Source organism: Erythrolamprus reginae, chromosome 9, assembly GCF_031021105.1.
Source record: "Erythrolamprus reginae isolate rEryReg1 chromosome 9, rEryReg1.hap1, whole genome shotgun sequence".
Taxonomy (NCBI): domain Eukaryota; kingdom Metazoa; phylum Chordata; class Lepidosauria; order Squamata; family Dipsadidae; genus Erythrolamprus; species Erythrolamprus reginae.
In genome coordinates this window covers 44,833,441-44,851,308 of record NC_091958.1, presented here as the reverse complement: position 1 = coordinate 44,851,308, position 17,868 = coordinate 44,833,441, and positions in this window count along the sequence as shown.

The following is a 17,868-nucleotide window of genomic DNA, read 5'->3' as shown; positions in this document are numbered from 1 at the left end:
TATGCCGCCAGGCATGGTGGAGTTGAGATATTCCTTCCCCCTAGGCATTACAAGTTATGCATGGTATGTCTGTGTGTATGTTTGGTTTTATAATAAGGGTTTTTAGTTGTTTTATTATTGGATTGTTACATGCTGTTTTTTATCATTGTTGTTAGCCGCCCCGAGTCTACGGAGAGAGGCGGCATACAAATCCAATAAATAAAATAAATAAATAAATAAAATATTGACAGAGGGTAATATTTGTGGCTCACCATTGAAATGAGGTGTCCTTGGTGGTGTCTGAGCTCAGTGGCTTCCTTGTAGAGGTTTCGTTAGGAAACCAGGGAACATCATCAGTGCTGGAAGGGAGTGCAGAAATGGTATAGGCCACTGATGGTGAACCTTTTTTGGTTCACATGTCAATAGGGTGTGTGTGTGCATTTCCCCGAACTTCCAGTTTGCCAATTCGGTGGGGGGGTTTTGCACTTTGGGGCTTCAGGGAAGCTTCCTTGGAGCCTCCAGAGGGCAAAATGGCCTTCCCCAAGGCCGAAAGTCAGCTGGCTAGCGTGCTCATGTGTGCTGGATCTGACATAGGGCAATGTCTTTCATGCCCTCCAGTATGGCTCCGTGGTGCCATAGATTCACTATCATGGGATTCCTGCCTGAGCAGGGAGTTGGACTAGAGGACCTTGAAGGTCCCTTCCAACTCTTGTTATTCTCTTAACTGGATGAAATATTCTCAGCCCCCCACACCCTCTCTTGTTAATTCCGTAAAACAAAACAAGAAAGGGAAGGGAAAATCCTAGGAAATGTCATAATGAGTTGCTGCATATGTTCCGCCATAAACCCACATTTGGCTGGACATGCTGTAGGAGACCATCTGGCTTGTATACTGTGCCCTGTGGATTACCCAGTTGGACACATTCAGAGGAGCTAGCTCAAAGTGCAAAATTCGCAACACCTTGTAAATCAGATAGAAGAGGATATTTGAGGAGGCTTTTTCACCCTCTGCACATGCATAGAAGGCTTTGCGCAGGCACAGACAGTTAAAAAAAGACAGTGGTGATGTCCAAGTGTCACAGCTACCAGTTCTCCAAACCGTCGGCAGCCGCCATATCAGTATGCCCAGACCAGGCCGAACTGGCAGTATTTCACCCCTGCTTTGAGCTTCCTGCAACTAGTCCAAAACGCAGCCACACAAGCTATCATGGGCCTTCCCAGGTATAAAAACATAGAAACATAGATGATTGACGGCAGAAAAAGACCTCATGGTCCATCTAGTCTGCTCTTATACTGTTTCCTGTATTTTATCTTAGGATGGATACATGTTTATCCCAGGCATGTTTAAATTCAGTTCCTGGGGATTTACCAACCACGTCTGATGGAAGTTTGCTCCAAGCATCTACTATTCTTTCAGTCAAATCATATTTTCTCACGTTGCTTTTGATCTTTCCCCCAACTAACTTCAGATTGTGTCCCATGTTCTCGTGTTCACTTTCCTATTAAAAACACTTCCCTCCTGAACCTTATTTAACCCTTTCACATATTTAAATGTTTCGATCATGTCCCCCCTTTTTCCTTCTGTCCTCCAGACTATACAGATTGAGTTCATTAGGTCTTTCCTGATAAGTTTTATGCTTAAGACCTTCCACCATTCTTGCGGCCCGTCTTTGGACCCGTTCAATTTGATGAGTATCTTTTTGTACGCGAGGTCTCCAGAACTTAACACAGTATTCCAAATGTGGTCTCACCAGCGATCACAATGCCTATGTCTCGTCAACACTCCACAAGCTGCATTGGCTCCCAATTAGTCTCAGAACACAATTTAATGTGTTGGTTGTTACCTATAAAGCCCTACGTGGCTTAGCACCAGATTACCTACGGGACCGCCTCTTGCCTCATGCATCACAGCGGCCGGTCAGGGCTCACAGAGTCGGCCTTCTCCAAATCCCATCAGCCAAGCAATGCCATCTGGTGGGCCCTATGGGGAAGAGCCTTCTTTGTGGCGGCCCCAGCCCTTTAGAATCAACTGCCCCCTGAGATTCGCACTGCCCCCACCCTCCTGGCCTTTTGGAAGTTGTTGAAGACACATCATTGCTGGCAGGCTTGGGATTGTTGAACGTTCTGCTCCAGCCCAAGTTATGACTGCAATATGTATGAATGTGAGTGAATGGGTTTTAGTCATGGGTTTTTAGGGATTTCTTTTTCTTTCTTTCTTTCTTTCTTTCTTTCTTTCTTTCTTTCTGTCTTTCTTTCTCTCTTTCTATTAATTATATTTGTATGCCACCCTTCTCCGAGGACTCAACAGAGTATGTTCAGTGGATTTTAGATTTTTAATTGGTCCATTTTAACTTCCATTTTTACCATGCTGTGTTTTTGTATTTTCTATGTTGTAAACCGCCCTGAATCTTCCGAGAAGGGCAACCTAGAAATCAAAATAATAAATAAATAAATAAATAAATCTGGAAGCGAGCAGAGTTGGGTTCTTGGGTTAGATGTCTCTCACTTGCCTAGTTTCGTGGGAGGGTGGAGACAAGGATTAATTTGACCCACTTTGGTTGGGTAACGGGAAATAAACCAAGGATGTACTTTCTTCTCTAGCCAACCCAGAGCAAAATTGGAACCTTTGCTTTGAAAATCCTTTGCTTTGAGCCAAGAGAGAGAATTCCCTGCATCAGTCAACCTCTGTTGATTTTCCAAATCTTTCCCTTTGTGAGCTTCCAAGAAGGCAGGCTAATTGCATTTTCAAGAGTACTGAGAATTTGAGAGACACTTGAATGCGGAATGGCCTGGATCATGGAACTCACTCTGATCTTCGGTCCCTGTGGGGGGGTTAAGAAAACCCCAAATAATAATCATTTGCTGCTAAATGCTGCACATTGCAATTCAATCATGTTTCGCCTCACTGTGATATTAAACTCGAACTGTCTGGGTTTGCAGCCTTTAGAAACTGCAGTAGTTGGATTCACACAACCCACCAAAATCAAGGAGAGAATAACAGAATTTTGTATGTATGATTGGTTTTAAAATAAGGGTTTTTAGCTACTTTAGTATTGAATTGTCGCATGTTGTTTTTATCCCTGTTGTTAGCCGCCCTGAGTCTACGGAGAGGGGCGGCATACAAATCCAATAAAATGAATGGAATGAATGAATGAAGAATATCAGAGTTGGAAGGGACCTTGGAGGTCATCTAGTCCAACCCCCGACTCGGGCAGGAAATCCTATACCCATCATGGCAAACCTGTGTCACGTGTGCCCCAGGTGGTACATAGGTCCACATTCAAGGGGCTGCCCTATGTCAATTCCAGCCAGCATGTATATGCTGGCCAGCTGATTTTCAGCCTTCTAGAGGGTGGGGAGGCTGATTTCGCCCTCTGCAGGTTTCAGGGTAGCCTGAAAAATTGCCTGGAAAAAAAATAGCCTGAATACTGTGTTCATTTTATTTCAGGAAAGTTTAGAACAGTGGAGGTATTTTAAAAAATTACTGCTGGTTCTGTGGGCGTGGCTTGGTGAGTATTATTATTATTATTATTATTATTATTATTATTATTATTATTAATAATAATTAGATTTGTATGCCGCCACTTTCCGTAGACTCGGGGCGGCTCACAACACAATAAAAACAGTTTATAACAAATCTAATAATTTACAATTTAAAATATTAAAAAACCCCATTATTAAGCAGACATACATACAAGCATACCATACATAAATTGTATAGACCCAGGGGAGATATCTCAGTTCCCCCATGCCTGACGACAAAGGTGGGTTTTAAGGAGTTTGCGAAAGGCGAGGAGGGTAGGGGCAGTTCTAATCTCTGGGGGGAGCTGGTTCCAGAGAGTCGGGGCCGCCACAGAGAAGACTCTTCCCCTGGGGCCCGCCAACCGACATTGTTTAGTTGATGGGACCCGGAGAAGGCCCACTCTGTGGGACCTGATCGGTCGCTGGGATTCGTGCAGCAGAAGGCGGTCTCGGAGATATTCTGGTCCGATGCCATGAAGGGCTTTAAAGGTCATAACGAACACTTTGAATTGTGACAGGAAATTGATAGGCAACCAATGCAGACTGCGGAGTGTTGGTGTTATATGGGCATACCTAGGGAAGCCCATGACTGCTCTCGCAGCTGCATTCTGCACGATCTGAAGTTTCCGAACACTTTTCAAAGGTAGCCCCATGTAGAGAGCATTACAGTAGTCGAACTTCAAGGTGATGAGGGCATGAGTGACTGTGAGTAGTGAGTCCCAGTCCAAATAGGGCTGCAACTGGTGCACCAGGCGAACCTGGGCAAACGCCCCCCTCGCCACAGCTGAAAGATGGTTCTCTAATGTGAGCTGTGGATCGAGGAGGACACCCAAGTTGCGGACCCTCTCCGAGCGGGTCAATAATTCCCCCCCAGGGTGATGGACGGACAGGTGGGATTGTCCTTGGGAGGCAAAACCCACAGCCACTCCGTCTTATCAGGGTTGAGTTTGAGTCTGTTGGCACCCATCCAGGCCCCAACAGCCTCCAGGCACCGGCACATCACTTCCACTGCTTCGTTGACTGGACATGGGGTGGAGATGTAAAGCTGGGTATCATCAGCGTACTGATGATACCTCACCCCATGCCCCTGGATGATTTCACCCAGCGGTTTCATGTAGATATTGAATAGCAGGGGGGAGAGGACCGACCCCTGAGGCACCCCACAAGGGAGAGACCTCGGGGTCGACCTCAGGCCCCCCACTAACACCGACTGCGACAGACCGGAGAGGTAGGAGGAGAACCACTGAAGAACATGTGGCTTGGTAGGTGTGGCAGGGGAAGGATATTGTAAAATCTCCATTCTCACCCCACTCCAGGAGAAAGTTTCCGCAAAATCCCCATTTCTTCCTGATCAGCTGGGACTCGGGAGGCAGAAAATAGATGGGGGAAGGCCAATTAGAGGTGGTATTTACCAGTTCTCCAAACTACTCAAAATTTCCACTACTGATTCTCCAGAACTGGTCAGAACCTGCTGAATTCTACCTGTGATTCAGAACCCACTACATATATTTTATTTATAACAAAAGCAAGAGCATTTAGACTTATATACTGCTTCACAATGCTTTTGCAGCCCTCTCTAAGAGGTTTACAGAGTCAGCATATTGACCCCAACAATCTGGGTCCTTAGTTTACCCACCTCGGAAGGATGGAAGGCTGAGCCGGTGGACTTGAACTGCCAAACTGCTGACAATAATATATCTATTGCTTCTTGTCCTGCCTTCAGGTGCTTTGGAAAATAGCTTGACCCTCTCTTCTTTGTGGCAGCCCTATAGATATTGGAACACTGCTATTGTGTCACCCCTTGTCCTTCTTTTCAGGAAACCAGACATACCCAATTCCATACATTATTGCAGATCTGAATAATATGTGAAAGTCTGTTTTGTCTGGGTCACTCCGGAAGCCAATACCAACCCAAAAAGAGAAGCCAGACACACCGGTAAAAGGCAAAGGCAGTTTATAAAATTCAAGAAAAACACAGGTAACAGAAAATGTCCTTACAAACAGGAAAACGCTGTATCTTCAAATATATCCACGAAGGCAAAAGTCCATGCAGCAATACAGGATTCTTGCTGCCAAGCCGAGGCTGTAGATAGCAGACCTACCCCTCCCACGGGTCTTCCAAAGCTGCTGGGCCACAAGCCAGGAACAGAGACGTCGAGAACAAAGCAGGACACCGTAACTCCAACTGATAACACTCCACATGGCTTCAAGGGCTTGCCTGCCTTTTAAACCCTGCTAAGGAGGACCACACCCAAGCCCAGCTGTTCCTAATTCAGTGCTGATAATACTTCTTTAATTGCTCCTTTCTTTGATCTGAACGTCTCTGTCGCATGTCAATGACGGCTTGAGCTTCATCACCTAATGACTCCAAGCTACTGGCTGGGGAGAGCCCCCCCCCCCGGGCTCTCATGTTGTTCTCCTTCATCCCATTCCTGTCTTTCCTCTCCCCTGTCCGACTGTTCAGCCCCCTCCTCTTCGCTGTCATCCTCCTCCGGGCATGGAGCCAGCAGAGACACAGCCGGTCCCTGAGCAGCCTCAGGCTGAACCACAACAAAGTCCATACTGTCTTTCAAAGTTTCTCCTGAATGATTTTAGGGGAGTTGCTGGAACTGCAAGAACATAATGCTAAGTCTAGAAGAAGGAAATTGCATAATGCTGCATTGTTTGAACACCTTCCTCTTAATAAAAAAATAAACAGTGCAATATTTCCTTTCCGTTTATTGTATTTCACTTTTCAGCCCGCATATTGGTCACAAACTGTACTTTAGCAATGCTCCCAATCTAATTATAAACGATTAAGAGTGGCAATATAATAAAATGTACATAATAACCTAGAATACTAGAATCTAAATGACTCTTAAGAATGAATAGATCCATATTTAAAATCCACCTGGCTCTTAAAAATGCATTTAAAGTGGCCTAAAGGAATACCTAAATAAAATGATAATAACATAATAGAGTTGGAAGGGACCTTGGACCTCTTCTAGCCCAATCACTGCTTAGACAGGAAACCTTTTATCCCTTCAGACAAATGGTTATCCAACCCCTTCTTTAAAACTTCCAGCGTTGGATCACCCACAACTTCTGGGGGCAAGTTGTTCCACCATATTCCCCCCCCGAAGTATAAGACACACCGGAATACAGTGATCCCTCGATTTTCGCGGGTTCAAACTTCGCGAAACGGCTATACCACAGTTTTTCAAAAAATATTAATTAATATTAATATTAATAAAAATATTAATAAATATTAATTAATATTAATTAAAATACTCTGCGGTTTTTTCCTATACCACGGTTTTTCCCACCCGATGACGTCATACGTCATCACCAAGAGTCACTTCTCTCTCTCTTTCTCTTACTTTCCTGTCATTCTCTGCTTCAATCTTTTTCTCATTTCTCTTTTTTTCTCCCCTTTTTCTATCATTTCTCTCTCTCTCTCTCTACCTTCCACTCTCCCCCCTCTTGCTCTCTCTCTCTTTCTCCTTCTCTCTCTCCCTCTCTGTGAGAACGCCTGCCCCACCTCTCCTGCAGCCCCCTCGCTGATAGCTGGGACGAAAGTGCTCTCAGCTAAGGGACTGTGAGAGGGGCGAGGCAGGCATTTTCAAAGCGCTCAGAGCGGCTACCGGCCGAATGAGGAGGATGAGAAGCCGTAGCCGCCAGCGCTGCTGCAGGAGGACCCGTGTCCCAAGAAAGCTGGTGAGAGGGGTGGATCGGGCGGGCAGGCGGTAGCGGCGAGGGGGCCGGAGGCGCTGGGGGGGCGGGGGCAGCCGACATTCAAAACAATCTTTGCCGGCCTCCGCACTTTCGTCGCTCCCCGCCCCCAACTTCAAGCCCGGCTCCTTGCGCTGCCTTGAAAAAGGGTGCGTGGGGGTAGTTTTTGGCTGTCCATAGCCAAAAATGGTGTTTTTACTTCCGCACCACTATTTCACAGAAATTCGACTTTCGCGGGCAGTCTTGGAACGCAACCCCCGCGAAAATCGAGGGAACACTGTATAAGACATGCCTTAGTTCTGGGGGAAGAAAATAGTGAAAAAACAATCTGCCTACCAAGTACAGTGGTACCTGTACTTAAGAACTTAATTCGTTCCGTGACCAGGTTCTTAAGTAGAAAAGTTTGTAAATAGAAGCAATTTTCCCCATAGGAATCAATGTAAAAGCAAATAATGCAGGCAAACCCATTAGGAAAGAAGTAAAAGCATGGAATTTGGGTGGGAGGAGGAGGAGGAGGAGGAAGAGGAGGAGGACAGTCGCTGCTGAAGAAAGAAGGTGAAGTGAGGGGAATCAAAAAAATCCAAAACTTTAAGGCTTAAAATTAAAAAAAGAGGGACTCTGAGGCCGCAAGGAGGAGCACACGCCTCCCATACACCCAGCGCGAGGCTGCCTCCCATACACTGTGCCAGAGAGAGAAACCCAGGCTTGTCTGGCAGCCCAAAAAAGCCCGAAATGGCCGGGATTAAAGGGGGAAGGGCAGGAAACTGGCCGGGCCTTCGTGCCGCTCTCAAATTTCCTTGGAAATTTTTCAGGGCTCGGGTTCTTAAGTACAAAATGGTTCTTAAGAAGAGGCAAAAAAATCTTGAACACCCGGTTCTTATCTAGAAAAGTTCTTAAGTAGAAGTGTTCTTAGGTAGAGGTACCACTGTATTCATCTGGCTAATCTTTAGTCTGCTCAGCTGCAGCATGTTAGTTTGCTAGTTTTGAGCTCATGTGCTTGCTTTTTATCCCCTGGCTGGGGATAAAAAAACAGTTTCTAAAACCACTTCTCTCTCTCTTCAGAGAAAGAAACACTGAGAAAATCAGGCAAAGGGAAGATTGCTACGCTAGCAAAGCACAGAAGATCCCTTCACTTGTTAACATCTTGTTGGGACTGAAAAAAGGCTCAGCTGATTGTCGGAGGGAGCAGCAAGGAAAGAAGCAGGCAAAGGGACGATCACTTAGCTAGCAAAGCACAGAAGATCGCTTCACTCCTTAGCACCTCTTTAGGACTGAAAAAAAGGCAGAAGATCGCTTGCTAACAAAGAACAGCATATTGTTTCACTGTTAGCACCTTGTTAGGGCTGAAAAAAGGCTCAGCTGATTGTCGGAAGGAGCAGCAAGGAAAGAAACAGGCAAAGGGAAGATGGCTTAGCTAGCAAAGCACGGAAGATCACGTTACACCTCTTTAGGGCTTAAAAAAAGCTTAATAAAAGGTACATTCAGAGTATAAGATGCACCCAAATTTTCAGTATCTTTTAGGGGGCAAAAAGATGTGCCTTATACTCTGAAAAATACAGTAATTGTTCTAACTGTCAGTAAATAGTGCAGTAGTTAGAGTGCAGTACTGCAAGCTACTTCTGCTGATCACCAGCTGCCAGCAGTTTGGCAGATCGAATCTCAGTAGGCTCAAGGTTGACTCAGTCTTCCATCCTTTCAAGGTCGGTAAAATGAGGAGCCAGATTGTTGGGGGCAATATTTTTACTCTCTATAAACCGCTTAGGGAGGGGTGTTAAAGCACTATAAAAACAGTATATAAGTTTAAATGCTATTGCTAAATTCCTCCTTAATTCTACGTTGCTTCTCTTCTTGATTAATTCCCACCCATTGCTTCTTGTCCTGCCTTCAGGGGCTTTGGAGAACAAGCTGACACACACACCCTCTTCTTGGTGGCAGCCCCTCCCTCGAATATTGCAACATTGAAATGCCCTTCAAAACAAAGCAGCAGAATTAAGGGACAATAAATTAAATCAAGGACAGTTGTTCTATGACTCGAAAGGTATTTCCTCTAAGGAAACAGATGCATGAGTCACCACCTACCAAGACGTCTGAAGAGATACACCGCGGATGTTTTGTATGCAAGCCAACTTTTGGTCCAGCCTGATTGACACGACAGAAATAGGCAGGCTGAGGAACACAGAAGACAAATCCAATGTTATCAGCTGGGGAACAAAAATATTTGCTTGCTTCCTGTTGCTCATTTCTCAGCTCTAATCCAAGCAATGGTTTAAACAGAAATGCCCAGGGTTTGATCTGGTACTCTGGACAGTTCCCTAGTCCTGGATTTATGTTGAAGGTGAACATTACAGGCTAATAACTTTAATCCAGGTAATCCTTGATTTATGACAAGGGGGACCGGAATTTCCATTGCTAAGCCTGGCAGTTGTTAAATGAGCCACGCTCAATTTTACAACCTTTTTTTGTTGTTGCCATTTTTCATCGAGAGAACCACTAGTCATTAAGTGAATCATGCAGTCATTAAGTGAATCTGGTTTCCCTCGTGAACTTTGCTTATCAAAAGTTGCTGGGAAATACAGGGCACTTGCCAAATTCCCAAATTGCATCATCCTCACTCATTTATTTATTTATTTATTTAGTCCAATACACAATGAGGGTTTTAGTGGGTATATATCTATATACACATAGTAAAATACATGATGAAGGTTATAGAGGAGATACTCATGGTAAAATATATCCAAGAAAGAATAGAAGAGAAGTTATAGGAAAAGAAGATATCAATGAAAGAATAGAAGAAGAGATATAGGAATAGAAGAATGGTATAGGAGATATAGGAGAGAAATAGGACAGGGGACGGAATGCACTCTAGTGCACTTGTACTCGCCCCTTACTGACCTCTTAGAAATCTGGATAGGTCAACCGTAGATAATCTAAGGGTAAAGTGTTGGGGGTTTGGGGAAGTCAATATAAATTGCATCTGTAGATTTCCCTTGATCTTTTTTTATTTTATTTACTTATTTATTTTTTATTTATTCTTTGTCCAATATACAATACATATGGAAGAGAATAGACATTAAGTAATATATATGAAGATAGAAAGTAAAAAAGAAGAGAAGTGGATGGGAGGGAGAGGATATATATGATATAAGAGATAAGGAGAGAATATATATGAGATAGATAGATAGATAGATAGATAGATAGATAGATAGATAGATAGATAGATAGATAGATAGATAGATAAGGAGACAATATGTATGATATTTAAGATAAGGGAAGACAATTGGACAGGGGACGATAGGCACATCAGTGCACTTATGTATGCCCCTTACTGGCCTCTTAGGAACCTGGAGAGGTCAATCGTGGAGAGTCTAAGGGAGAAATGTTGGGGGTTGGGAGTTGACACTATTGAGTCCGGTAATGAGTTCCACGCTTCGATAACTCGATTGTTAAACTCATATTTTTTACAGTCAAGTTTGGAGCGGTTAATATTAAGTTTGAATCTGTTGAGTGCTCTTGTGTTGTTGCGGTTGAAGCTGAAGTAGTCGCCGACAGGCAGGACATTGCAGCATATGATCTTGTGGGCAATATTTAAATCGTGTTTTAATTGCCGCAGTTCTAAGCTTTCTAGACCCAGGATAGTTAGTCTATTTTCATAGGGTATTCTGTTTCGAGTGAAGGAGTGAAAGGCTCTTCTGGTGAAATATCTTTGGACATTTTCGAGAGTGTTGATGTCTGAGATGTGGTGTGGGTTCCAGACAGATGAGCTGTATTCGAGAATGGGTCTGGCATAGGTTTTGTAGGCTCTAGTCAGTAGTGTGAGATTGCCAGAGCAGAAGCTATGTAGGATCAGGTTAACAACTCTGGAAGCCTTTTTGGCGATATTGTTGCAGTGGACTTTAGCACTTAGGTCGTTTGATATTAGTATTCCAAGGTCTTTTACTGAGTGGGGTTGGCTGTGAGAATTTGTTTATTCAGTTCATATGTGAGGTTTGGATTCTTTTTGCCGATGTGGAGGGTAGAGCATTTGTTGGTTGATATTTGAAGTTGCCAGGTGTTAGACCAATCTGAAACAAAGTCAAGGTCTTTTTGGAGAGTGAGTGTGTTGTCAGTGGTGTTGAAAAGTTTCACATCGTCGGCAAAAAGCACACAGTTGCTTGCAATATTATCACAGAGGTCATTGATGTACAGTATAGGATGAAAAGAGTAGGACCTAGAGTAGGATCTAGATGAGTTGTCCATATATTTTTGCAGTAGAGGAGCTGCAGGTTGCAGGATAGTTTTTTTCTGAAACCAAATTGTTTGTTAGAGAGCAAATTATTAGTTTCTAGATGGAGAGTAATTGATTTGTTTATAATTGATTCCATGACTTTGCATGGGATGCAGCATAGTGAAATTGGTCTGTAGTTATTTACAAAACCTCTGCTGGTTAGACCACCAGGGGTGATGATGGTGATGATGATGATCTCTTTTATTCATTAAACATGAAACTAAACATTTAAAAAAGTGTCACAAATACTACTGACAGGTGCTGATGGTTGATACGGGTTGCTGCCAGCATCCTAAGTACCAATGGGGCAATTAGATCAACCCCCCCTCCCCTGTCTATCAAATGTGAAATGTGGTTATGTCTGAATTGGTTGACAGATTTTAACATATTGGGGTTTTAGTTTACAATTCTTAATTAATTAGATTTGTTATGCAGTCTATATTGTATTTTGTGAGCTGCCCCAAGTCTTCGGAGAAGGGTGGCATACAAATCTAATAAATGAATAAATAAATAAATCCTTCTGAAATACATGAGGTTCCAAGTAGTGCAGTTTTTTGCAGTTCCGCTGGTGTTATTATAGGAAGCTGCAATTTCTTGATGTGTTTTGTGAAATTCTTGGACATGGTACCAAGTGCTCCGATAGCAATGGGTACCATTGTTACATGTTTCATCCATACCTGAGTAGTTGAGAGGGTCATGTTGTGATATTTCATAATTTTTTCCAGTTCTTTTTCTTCGACTCTAGCATTTTTGATACAGCGATATCAATCAACCGTACTCTTTGGCCCTCGACAACCGTGATATCTGGCACGTTGTGTTCCAAATTACGATCTGTCTGTATTCAAAAGTTCCACAAGATCTTCATAATCTGATTTTCAGTAATTTTTTCCATTTTATTGCACTACCATGACTTCTCGGATACAGGTATGTCATAGCTTTTACATAATGACCAGTGGACGAATTTAGTAACTCGATCATGTAAAAACTTCAGAAGAAAAGGATTTAGGGGTAGTGATTTCTGACAGTCTCAAAATGGGTGAACAGTGCAGTCAGGCAGTAGGGAAAGCAAGTAGGATGCTTGCCTGCATAGCTAGAGGTATAACAAGCAGGAAGAGGGAGATTATGATCCCGCTATATAGAATGCTGGTGAGACCACATTTGGAATACTGTGTTCAGTTCTGGAGACCTCACCTACAAAAAGATATTGACAAAATTGAACGGGTCCAAAGACAGGCTACAAAAATGGTGGAAGGTCTTAAGCATAAAACGTATCAGGAAAGACTTAATGAACTCAATCTGTATAGTCTGGAGGACAGAAGGAAAAGGGGAGACATGATCGAAACATTTAAATATGTTAAAGGGTTAAATAAGGTCCAGGAGGGAAGTGTTTTTAATAGGAAAGTGAACACAAGAACAAGGGGACACAATCTGAAGTTAGTTGGGGGAAAGATCAAAAGCAACATGAGAAAATATTATTTGACTGAAAGAGTAGTAGATCCTTGGAACAAAGTTCCAGCAGACGTGGTAGATAAATCCACAGTAACTGAATTTAAACATGTCTGGGATAAACATATATCTATTCTAAGATAAAAATACAGGAAATAGTATAAAGGCAGACTAGATGGACCATGAGGTCTTTTTCTGCCGTCAGACTTCTATGTTTCTGTGTTTCTATGTCTAACTACTACTATTATTAATTATTATTATTGTTATTGTTATTATTATTATTATTATTATTATTATTATCATTATCATTATTATTTACAATTGTATCACAGCGGCCAGTTGTTTTGCCAGATTTGGCATTAATTTCTAGTCAAGTCCCACCTATGGGCCTAGGATGTCATATTGTTGTTGTTGTTGTTATTCACCCAGTCAGCCAGATGTTCAGATTGGGTTTGGCATTTTTCTCTACCTTATTGAGTCCTTGCAACGACCTGGGATAAGCAGATCTGGATGTTTGATGGTTTTACAGATATCGTCGCAGGATGGAAGCTGTTCCAAGTTAAATCTGCCTTCTACAATTGACTAATGGGAAATCTGTCAATGCCAATGGTGTTCAAGTGCTGTTTTGCGATTGCACCCGAGGCTCCTATTGCTATTGGTAGTAATACCCTTGCTTGCCTTTGTCATAGTTGTTCTATTTCTATTTATTATTATTTACCAATGGCAAATCATGAATCAGACACACAAATGACAATCTTCACTAAGAACCAGACCAGAGAGTGTCCGCAACTTGGGCGTCCTCCTCGATCCACAGCTCACATTAGAGAAACATCTTTCAGCTGTGGCGAGGGGGATGTTTGCCCAGGTTCGTCTGGTGCACCAGTTGCGGCCCTATTTGGATCGGGGGTCACTGCTCACAGTCACTCATGTCTTCATCACCTCGAGGCTCGACTACTGTAAGGCTCTCTACATGGGGCTACCTTTGAAAAGTGTTCGGAAACTTCAGATCGTGCAGAATGCAGCTGTGAGAGCAGTCATGGGCTTTCCCAAATATGCCCATGTTACACCAACACTCCGCATTGGTTGCTGATCAATTTCCGGTCACAATTCAAAGTGTTGGTTATGACCTATAAAGCCCTTCATGGCATTGGACCAGAATATCTCCGAGACCGCCTTCTGCTGCACGAATCCCAGCGACCGATTAGGTCCCACAGAGTGGATCTTTTCCGGGTCCTGTCAACTAAACAATGTTGGTTGGCGGGCCCCAGGCGAAGAGCCTTCTCTGTGGTGGCCCCGACTCTCTGGAACCAGCTCCCCCCAGAGATTAGAACTGCCCCTACCCTCCTTGCCTTTCGCAAACTCCTTAAAACCCACCTTTGTCATCAGGCATGGGGGAACTGAGATATCTCCCCCAGGCCTATATAATTTATGTATGGTATGTTTGTAGGTATGTCTGCTTAAAAATGGGGTTTTTAAACTGTTTTAAATTTTAAATTTTAAATTATTAGATTTGTCAGGAACTGTTTTTATTGTGTTGTGAGCCGCCCCGAGTCTACGGAGAGGGGCGGCATACAAATCTAATAAATAAATAAATAAATAAAAGTAGTCTACTTAAATCAGGGATGACTATACAAACCATGGCTACTTTTAACCTTGCCTGAGTTGGAAAAGCTGTGCAACAAACCTGGTTAGTTCTTGGATGGAACACCCAGAGGAAATAGCAAGATCGTAGGCTAGGCTAAGAAGTAAACAAATAAAACATTTCAGATGGCGGCTGCTAGGCACAGTTAATTTTCTGAATGTAACACAAGTAAGTTTACATTAAAATGAAACACAGCTGAATTTATTTCTTAAGCCAGGCCCACCCTTGTTCTTATAACTATTTGAAGAGATACAGTACTGAGCCTGGAGAGGAAAAATACTTTTGACGTAATGTTTAATCTAGTGAAAATTTATAATGCTGTTTTGTTGAGAAGCGTGTACTCCACGTCCAGCTAAGAAACATTTTTTTAAAAAATTATTTTATTTATTATTTATTTTGTCCAATACACAATGAGGGTTTTAGTGGGTATATATCTATATACACATAGTAAAATACATGATGAAGGTTATAGAGGAGATACTCATAGTAAAATATATCTAAGAAATAATAGAAAAGAAGATATAGGAATAGAACATATCAATGAAAAAGTAGAAGAAGAGATATAGGAATGGAAGAAAGGTATAGGAGATATAGGAGAGCAATAGGACAGGGGACAGAAGGCACTCTGGTGCACTTGTACTTGTACTCACCCCTTACTGACCTCTTAAGAATCTGGATAGGTCAACCGTAGATAATCTAAGGGTAAAGTATTGGGGATTTGGGGATGACACTATGGAGTCCAGTAATGAGTTCCATGCTTCGACAACTCGGTTACTGAAGTAATATTTTTTACAGTCACAAGTTTGGAGTGGTTAATATTAAGTTTAAATCTGTTGTGTGCTCTTGCGTTGTTGTGGTTGAAGCTGAGGTAGTCACCGCAGGACTTTGCAGCATATGATCTTGTGGGCAATACTTAGATCATGTTTAAGGCGTCTTAGTTCTAAACTTTCTAGGCCCAGGATTGAAAGTCTAGTCTCGTAGGGTATTCTATTTCGAGTGGAGGAGTGAAGGGCTCTTCTGGTGAAGTATCTTTGGACATTTTCAAGGGTGTTAATGTCTGAGATGCGATATGGGTTCCAAACAGATGAGCTGTATTTGAGGATGGGTCTGGCAAGTTTTGTAAGCTCTGGTAAGCGGTGTGAGATTGCCAGAGCAGAAGCTACGTAGGATTAGGTTTACAACTCTTGAAGCTTTCTTGGCTATATTGTTGCAGTGGGCTTTGGCACTTAAATCTTTTGTTATTAGTACAGTATACCAAGGTCTTTAACCAAGTGGGGATTATCTGTGATAATTTGATTATTCAGTTCATATTTGGAGTTCAGATTCTTCTTAACCAATGTGTAGGACAGAGCATTTGCTAGTTGAGATTTGGAGTTGCCATGTGTTAGACCACTCAGAAACAGCGTCAAGGTCTTTTTGGAGTTGTGTTATCGGTGGTGTTGAAGAGTTTTACATCGTCGGCGAAGAGGACACAGTTGCTTGTGATGTAATCGCAAAGGTCATTGATGTAGAGAATGAAGAGCGTTGGTCCCAGTACACTACCTTGGGGAACACCGCTTTTAACTGGGACAGGGGTGGATATGGTGCTTCCTATTTTGACCACTTGTTGTCTGTTTGACAGGAATGCTGTAATCCAGCTATGGAGGGATCCTGAGATGCCATAGGATTTGAGTTTTAGGAGTAGTTTGTCGTGGACCTCTGAATCAAATATGCCATGATCCTCCCAATTACCAGAGGTATTTTTATCACTGGGTTATTTTAATTCATCTCTGTTCTGTCTGGGTCCCCCCAGACGCCAATACCAACAAAAAAGAGTAGCAGACACACTGGTAAAAAGCAAAGGCAGTTTATATACTGGAAAGCAAACACAGGTAACAAAAACTGTTCTTACAGACAGGAACACGATGAAGCTTCACAGAGGTTTCACGAAGGCCAGGCAATAAAACAGGATTCTTGCTGGCAAAAACAACACTGGAGATAATAAAACCCACGCCTCCCCCAAGTCTTCCAGGCTTCTAGGCCACGAGCCAAGATCAGAGGCGCCAAGAGTCGAAGCAAGGTCACAGGACTCCCAGTTGATAACTCTCCACAAGACTGTAAGGGCAGGCCTGCCTTTTCAACCCTGCTGAGGAGAACCACACCCAAACCCAGCTGTTGCCAATTCAGGGATGGAAATACCTTTTTAATTGGCCCCTTCTTTGAGCTGCACGTCTCTGCCTCATGTCTATTATAGCCTATGCGTCTTCATCCAATGAATCCAGGCTACTAGCTGGGGAGAGGGCCCCCCCGGGGGTCTCAGGCTGCTCTCCCTCCTCCTCTTCCTGACGTTCCTCTCCCCCGTCTGCCTGGTCCTCCCCCTCCTGTTCACTGTCCTCCTCCTCTGGGCATGGATCCGGCAGAGCTCCAGCCGGTCCCTGAGGAGCCTCAGGCTGAATCACAACAACCTCCTACTTTAACATTATTGAATTCTAGTGTTTTTGTTATTCACGAAGCCCTCAGTACTGTTCCTGCCTCAGTTGATAGGATCTTTCTGGAGATAAATTCCAAACACTATTTTCTTGCCAACTGCTTTGCTCGCTTATCTTTAGATCTTCTTTCTGATGGCTAATTTATCAGCCACTCTATGAGTTTGGCTTTTCATTTTGAAAAGTCTGCTGATTTTTAATATCTACCCCAGCTCAATTCAGGGTATTGAATCCTGTCAAACATCTATGGAGTTGTTTCAAGAGGCAACTTTCTGGTTGTCTTAGAAGGTTTTTCACTTGAGGATGCAGATAAACCTCTAGGTGGCCTCAACAATTTTCTAACATTGGTTCTCAACCTTTCTAATGCCGTGACCCCTTAATACAGTTCCTCATGTTGTGGTGACCCCAACCATAAGTCTAGCGCCAATTCTCCCAACAGAGCTGTAAGCTGATTGGCAGGAAGGTCAGAGAGATGGCCCCATTGTAAACACCTGATTGGTCTGATTGTAAAAATATGTTCCAATAGAAGCTTTAGTTCCTAACACCATGAGAAATTTGTCTTTTCCTATGGTCTTAGGCGACCCCTGTGAAATGGTCATTCGACACCCCCCCTAATGGGGTCCCGACCCCCTGTTGTGGTTAGCTCTGGCCCAGCTCCTGCCCCAAGGACTGTGGATGTGGGGGAGACATCCACATGCTGGCCTGTTTTGCCCCCGGTGGAATCTGCTGATGAAGGCTCCTCTGACCAAGAAGGCATGAGTGACAGGGAGGAGGAGAGTGGGGCAGACAGCTCAGAAGGAGATCAATTATCTAGCTCCCCTTTGGATTCAGAACAAGAG